We start from the raw sequence: 8,582 nt of genomic DNA, 5'->3' as shown, positions 1-8,582 counted from the left end.
AATTGTGTGGAACTAAAATAAAAAGAACTGAATTTTATTACAGAAGCCAATTTTTATGAATAAAATTTATTATTTAATTTTCAAATCATCTTAATTTAAAAAAAAAAATTAAAATAAAAACCATATTTTAAATTACAATAATTTTAGTATTTTCTTTATATATATGTCTTTAATAAGTATTTCCTTCATGGAATTTTACAATCATTACATTCAGTACTGAAAATGCATAACACTGATAAACATAATTTTTGTTTCCTAACATGCGATACGTGATTTTAATCTGTTTTTTTTTTATGCTGAGAACTCAGAATCTTTCTACTGCCCACCATTTTTAACAGATTTTTGAATTTTAATTAAAGGATTTTCTTCATTTTTCAACGTATAATTAGCATTTTAAGCTCTCATATTGTATTTTGTTAGCTCATTTTTTATTGTTTAGATTTGTTAACATAATTTGTAAGCTATAAATAAACAATACTAGACAAAAAATTAAATCATATCATAGTCACATATTATGACATCATATCTAATACTGAAGAGTGAGCCTTCATGGACAAGATTAATCATGTCTGTGCAGGTCAAAACATGTAGCTGAAAACACAGCTGTGTTGTTTGTATTAAGCACTGGATTTAGGAATGAATTAAATTTGTTCAGCCTTATTGCTGTCTTAAGTTTGTTAACAATGAACATGAATATGAAGTGTCATAATGCCCTGAAATTGTGTAAATAATATGGATGCCTTTTGTTATGTATGTGGTGAATTTACCATAAAATTAAATATATAAAACATTACACTTTTAATTAAAAAAGCATATCATTTGTACTTTCAGTGTAAAATTGATTGGTGTAAATCAGGATAAGACATGGGCTCCTCATATAGTATGCAATAACTGTTCTTATATTTAAGAGGATAGCTGAAAGGTACACGGAAGGCTTTGCCAATGGGTGTACCTATGTTTCGCATGAACCAAAGGATCATGTAACCTATTGTTACTTTTGTTTAACAAGTGTGTCTGGAAGTTCTAAAAAATCTAAAAATACTGTAAAATACCCTTCATTTCAATCTGCAATCAGGCCTGTAACTCACAGTGAAATTATTCCAGTTGCTGAGCCACCTGTGAATGTATGTTTTAAAAGCAGCAATGAAGAATCAGGTAGTACTGAAGAAGACAACAATGATTTTGATTTTGAATTATCTTCCAATAAGCCACATCTTATATCACAAGGTGAATTAAATGACTTGGTTAGGGATTTAAATTTATCAAAAAATCAAGCTGAATTGTTAGGATCAAGACTGTAAGGTTGGTATTTACTTCAAAAAAATACAAAAATTTCAGGCTTTCAAAGCGGACAAAAAGAACTTTCTCAGTACTTTATTGATGAAAATAATTTGGTTTATTGCACAAATATTGATGAGCTTATGTTGGTCTTAGCAACAAGTTCATAAACCTGAGTACTGGCACCTTTTCTTAGATTTATCCAAGTATAGTTTAAAAGTGGTTCTAATACACAATGGTAACAAATATCCTTTGAAATCAATCGCTTACAGTATTAATTTGAAAGAGACATACGATGTGATGAAAGACGTTCTTAAAAAATAAATTATAAAAAACATAGTTTGAACATATGTAGTAATTTGAAAGTTATAGCTATTTTGTTAGGCATGCAGTTAGGATATACTAAGTACATGTTTTTTCTTTGCAAATGGGACAGCCAAGCTAGGGATAGACATTATGTTACCAAAGAGTAGAAAACAAGACAACTTAATTCCAAATGGGAAACATATTATTCATAACCCCTTAGTTGAACCCAAAATAATATTTTTACCCCTTCTACATACCAAGCTACGACTAATGAAAAATTTTGTAAAAGCAATGAAGAAGGATAGTCCTGGATTTTTGTACATCAGACAAATATTTCCGAATACAAGTGAAGGAAAAATTAAAGAAGGAGTATTTTTTGGTCCTCAAATAAGAAGCTGGTCAAAGATTAGGTATTAAACTCAATGTCAAATAATGTGAAAAATGCAGCTTGGACTTCATTTAAAGATGTTTGTAAAAATTTTCTTGGCAAACAAAAATCTGACAATTACTACAATATTGTTAATCAACTTCTTACTTCATACAGACCTATGGGATGTATTATGTCTTTGAAATTACATTTCCTCCACTCACATCTGGATTTTTTCCTAGACAACCTCAGAGACATAAGTGATAAACATGGTGAACATTTCCACCAAGACATTTTGGTGATGGAAAGCCGCTATAAACGGAAATGGAATACTAACATGCTAGTCAATTACTGTAGGATATTAATTCAGGATGAGCCTGAGGCTATTTATAAATGAAGAGCATCAACGAAATAATTCTAACACAGGTATGACCAAGCAAAATTATAAATTTTACAGATTTTAACTATATTTCCCTTAATTTTTTTTAAGTCAATTTATTTAAAACTAAGGGTGATAGAAAAATTGTATTTTAGATCTGTAATGTACACAAAAAATCAATTCAAGAAATGGGGTCACACTTACAGAAACATTAAAAAATTTTTTTGTCTATCAGTGTAATAAACATTAGAACTCTGAGATTTAATGGAAAATTGCTGAATCAAATGTAATTTTTAAACAGTTTACTGTCACAAACACCGAACTTTGAAGATTATGCATTATTTAGAGGATGATAACACCAACCACTTTAGAATGGAAATAAAGAATTTATGTTTATAACCTTGAATCAATCACATTTTTAAAACAAATAATCTCATCAAAAAGCCACCCTAATTGATGACTTTTTTTTACGAAAACAGTTAAAAAAAGTAAAAATAAAGGTAAATCTTTCAGCATTTGGGTATTGATTTGATAAAGAATTGAGTTTTACTGATGGGCAGTGTGATTTGTTTTCATGTACATTGATGTCTATCAATTTGATAGTTATGTAATGACTAAAATTTGACTATTTATCTATATAGTCTGCTTCTAAGTTGAAGTCCTGTAGTCATAAAAGTATATATTACATATTGCAGTATTTATTATCAGCGTACTTACGCTTTACAATTACATTTTAACCCTTTGCACACGGATGGCCACCACTGGTGGCCCACTGTCATTTCTTCACTATCTCTAAGTTGATTCTTGAAGCTTTGTCTTCTCAGGTTGGATGGGCCACCACTGGTGGCCACCGCCATTTCCATGTCAGCTGGGAGAAATTTTATTTGTTTTTTCCCCGAGGTCAAATGGGCCACCACTGGTGACCACTAATGATTTCCCTGCGCACTAGGATTGTCCCCCACTGGTGACCATTCAACATATTTGTCTATATTTATTTTTAAAAAATCTATCCGGTTACTAGGGAAACAAAGGAAAACTGTTGAACTAATGAAGATTTCGTTTTAGTGGTTGGCAACACTTATTGCTTATAATTCTTTCACCTAAAATTTGTAAACATCCGCCTTCCACAGTCACACCATTGCAGTTGCAGTTCATCATTGCTGCTTTTATTTATGCATCTATTGTGTGAATATTCAGTTCTGATGAGTGGTTACTGTAATTATTTTTTGTGGTGTATTATACTGTAAATATTAGTTACGTAGTTTAAACATTTAACGTAGGCATAACATTTTAAGACCATCTTGTTTATATGCATGGTTTGTGAGCAACTAAGTGTTGTTATTTCATTACAAAATGACTAACAAACATACTTATGTACATAATTCTGATGAAATTAGAGAATTACTAATATAAGATAAGGTTATTTCTGACAGTGATTCTAATCATGACAGGGATGTTGACTCAAACATCAGAGAACAATTTGAAGAATTGTTGTGAAGTGAACTACATGACATTGATTTTGAAAGTGATGAAAACTATATTTTACCAGAAGTCCCAATTGAGCAGTGTGAAGAAAATAATGATTATGTAGAGAATACTGAAGAAGGAGAAGGTAACCAAGTGCAAAATGAAGGTATATTTGAAAGTGAGAGTGTAACTGAATTTGACAAGAATGGACATCAATGTAAATAAACCTGATTATGCTGATGAAGATGAAGAAGAGTATGAAGGAGATGATGGAAGCTGGAGGGAATGGGCCAACAATGATGTAAGTTTTAAAAAATGTAAGTTTTTAAATAGCAGTGGCTTTAAAGCATCTCAAGACCAAACTCCTCAAACAGAACTAGAATTCTTCCAGTAATTTTTTTCAGACTCTACTCACTGAAATAGTTAATGAAACAAACAGGTACGCCAAAGATAAGATACAAAAACATACCCCATTACGGAAGAAATCAATCTGGTGGTCCTGGATGGATGTAATTGCTTCCAGAAACAAAGGCTCTTTTGGGGGTGCTGATTAACATGGGGGTGCTGATTAAATCTGAAACCAGAATTGGAGGATTACTTTTCCTCCGATATTGTAGATTACCAGCCTTTTTTTTAAGAACATATTTTCCAAAGTCAGATTTCAGTAAATATTTTGGAACTTACGTGTTAGTCCTCCTTATACTAGTGGTCCTGTAGGAGGAACCCTAACACGCTCTGGAAAAGTACGTAGAGTGGTACAATATTTGGACAAACAAAACAGAAAATATTACGTTCCACAACAAAGGTGAGCGTAGATGAAAGTACCATAGCCTTTAAAGGCAAAGTTTATTTTAAGGTGTATAACAAAGAGAAACCCATAAAGTGGGGTATAAAAATCTTTATAATTTCAGAATCAAAAACCAGCTATATTTGTGGCCTAGAACCTTATTTAGGTAAGCATACAACAAGATCAGATTTAAGTAACCTGACAAGATCAGATTTACTTGTAACGAGCAGAATCATTTTAGACTTAGTAAAAAAATTTGAAGACGATTACAGTAATGTAGAAGGCTTTCATGTCTTTACAGACCATTTTTATTCTAGCGTTGAATTAGCATCTGCCTTATATGACATGAAAGTACACCTAACGGGTACAATTATGCGGAATCAGAAAGGCTTACCCATGCAAGTTAGGTCTGTAAGAAATAACCAAAAAAGTAAAAAAAACCCAAAGAAACAAGTTCCAACAATTAAACTAAAAAAGGGAGAGGCCAAGGCATTTTGAAAGTATGATAAATCTGTCTTGTGCTTTGGAAAGATAGCAATGAAGTTACAATCTTACCTCATTGTACAGTGCTTCAACACAAACAGTTAGACGAGTCAAGAAGGGGGAAGTCGAAGAAAGTATAAAGAAACTTACTTCATTTTGCAAATACAAAAAGTCAATGGGGGATGTTGATCTATCAGATCAGTACATACATATCTTCATATGCATTTATCCAAAAATCTATAAAATGGTGGAGAAAAGTGTTTTTCTGGTTATTGGAAACTGCTATAGTAAATTCCTATATTTTGTTTACCATGAACAATCCACAAAATGCAAAAGTCAGACAATGAGTTTTTAGGAAACAGCTACTTAAGCAATTAGTGGTAGACATAAGAAATTATAACAAACAACGTAGCCAAAGCAATATTGAACTGGAACAATATGGTAGACATAAGAAATTATAACAAACAACGTAGCCAAAGCAATATTGAACTGGAACAATACTTAGATGGCAAACTACACTTATTGTTTCCCCTGGAAGACAGAAAATTAAAGAACTGTGCTGTATGCAGTGATCGAGGTTAAGGTGGATCAAGAAAATGAAGTAAATTTATACCTGCAAAAGTAAGCCAGGACTTTATATTGAACTTTGTTTTAAAACATACCATACACAAAAAAATTTTAAAAACTAGTTTGTGTTAAAAAAAACAGCAGTAAAAAAATATGTTTTGTACCATACAATTTTATTGCCTTTCAATGTTCGTTATTAGTACTTTATTTTATAATTTCATAAATAAAATCAAACAATTAAACAAGTAGATACCCAAATTACAGAAATGGTATTTAAATTCCATTTGGGTGTTTTATTTATTAAAAACTCATAGTAACTCGCTATCACAATAGGTAAGCATAAATTGGTTCCGATCTCGTGTGGCCGAGTGGGTAGATTGTATGATGAGTTGACAGAGAAGCAGCCATGGTCACCAGTGGTGGCTGTTCTGATCTTGCAGGACAAATAGTATAACGATCGAGGTGCCATGGAAACAACTTTGGGCAGCAGTGGTGGCCCCCATCTGACCTGAGAGGACAATCCTTAAAACACCCATCAGAGGGCAAAGGGTTAATATTTATTCTCTAAATTTTTGAGTTTGCTCTAAGTAAAAATACTTCTGTATATATAGCACAGTTCTGTTTGTACAATATGCATCATTCTCTTTGCGGGAATTCAGATCAACTTTAGTCTATATTTGCTTCAATGTTTATAGTAACACAGATAAATATAAGTTAGAGCCCCTAACAAAAGATTTTGTCGTGGATTGTAAAATTTTTTTGGGGGGGGGGCAAAAAACACATTCGCATTATCATCACCCGGGTCAGAATGTAATAAAAAAAGCTCCCCATCTTGGATGTTAAAATATTAATAAAGTAAGCTTAAAACTAAGATGGAAGATTAAAACTAACATAAAAGAAATGTAACCATTAGGATTAAATACATACATACACACACGAATAAAAAAATAAAATTTATCGTTGATTATCATTAAATCTTATTAAGTATATTGATTCTTCTTAGGAGCAACAGTATCTTGTCTAGTACAGTCTTATCATTTCCTAGGATGCATCGAATGCCCCTTGGTAATTTAAATTTGTGATATAAGGCCACATAACTTATGCAGTCCACAAGGATGTGGCACACAGTCAAGCGGCAGTCGCATTATACACATAGTGGTGCGTTTTCTGCCCATATCAAGAATCCGGGAGTAGCTCTGGTACGTCCTAATCGCAATTGGCACAGGACCACTTCCTCTCAGCAAATTTATTTTGAATGAAGAGTCCCATGCTAACACTGTATCTTTGATGAGTCAGAGTTTATTATTCGCTTTAGTAATCTAGTCACCTTGCCACCCTCTTCAAAGTGTATGTTTAATGTAATTAATAAAATCAATAATTGTAACTCGAGTGGTGAAAGGTGGTTGGTTACGTACATCTTTAACAGCAGAATCTGCACATTCGTTACCCAGGATTCCCTCATGACTAGGGCTCCAGCAGAAATTCACTTGTGTGTTGAGACAATTCAATTCAGTGATTGCATTATGAATTTCGGTGATGATAGGATATCTAGAATACAAATCCTCTAAAGCTTGAGAAGCACTACATGAATTGCTACAGATAAGAATGTAACAATGTTTGTTGATTTAATGATATTCAAAACCATATTGATAGTATACAGTTAGTTCTGCATTTCAGACACTTGTCATACCAGGTAGACCAAACACATAACTTCTGTCATTTATAACAAAAGCACATCCAGTGGTATCCTTCTGCTTCGATCCATCTGCGTATACTACTGCATCTGGGTTAGTCTCAGATAGAAAATAGTAAAATGTTTGCTGAAAGATGAGAGGAGTTGATTTTTTTATTACAAAAGGTGAAATCATAATTCAGATTTATGGGGTCGAGTCTCCATGGGGATATAAACAGGAATAGGTTGGAAAAATAGAAGTGTGTCAAAATTTAAAAGGTACATTAGAAACTCATCAGTGCTGTATTATGTGGATAGTTTTCATACTGCTGGAATGAGGATTTGCGAGAGCTGTTTCAGGAATCAGGTGATTTGGCTATCCTTTAAGATGGGCAGAGTACGATGCTAGCAACTGGTCCTGCCTATCCCAAAGTGATGGCTCACCACAATCAACAACTATGCTTGCGACAGGGCTTGATCTAAATGCACCAGTTGTAAGACAAAGAAAGGAGTGGTGTACAGTATCCAGCATCTTAAGCATGGTATGACATGCTGAAGAGTAGATTATATAACCATAATTCAAATGAAACCAAACTAAAGAATAATAAAAGCATAACTTACATGATCAATCGATTAACTCCCCACTTGGTGTAGCTAAGGAATGTAACTAGAATTTTTAAATATCTCTCCTTCAACTGTTTTATATCTTTGACCCATGTAAAATGACTGTCAAAAAGTAAACCTAGAAATTTAATGACAGGAAAGATAACAATTGACTTTCCATTGAGAAGGATTGTGAAGTGAAAGGGTCTCGTAGACAAGAAAAGACTACACATTTTGATTTTTCAGATGAAAACATGAAGCCAGTGACCTTGGACAATAGTTTAGTAGTATACTAAACTATAGTCCATAGTCATAGGATAATAGTATAGTAAAATTTATCAATTTTACCACAAATTTATAGCAATTTATCAACTTCACTAAGTAGTAAATATCATGATCAATTAAATAAAATGTCTACAATGCTGTCTCATACAACCTTGATTTTATTTAAGTGATAAGAACGGTTTACTTACTTTTGTAATACACTCTCACCATTTGAAAACATCTACAAAAGAAAAAATGATTGATAGGAGTAACATATTTACTCAAAATGATCGTTGAATTAAATATTGCTTGTACACTCAATATCATTGTTGGCAGTGTGAATAACTGTATCTAAAATCAAGTTAATTACCAAATAATATGTGCAGGTATTGTTGAATAACGAACCGCT

The sequence above is a fragment of the Lycorma delicatula genome, chromosome 1 (assembly GCF_047948215.1).
Source record: "Lycorma delicatula isolate Av1 chromosome 1, ASM4794821v1, whole genome shotgun sequence".
In the NCBI taxonomy this organism is placed as follows: domain Eukaryota; kingdom Metazoa; phylum Arthropoda; class Insecta; order Hemiptera; family Fulgoridae; genus Lycorma; species Lycorma delicatula.
The sequence above is the reverse complement of the archived record's forward strand: the minus strand, read 5'-3'. Positions refer to the sequence as shown.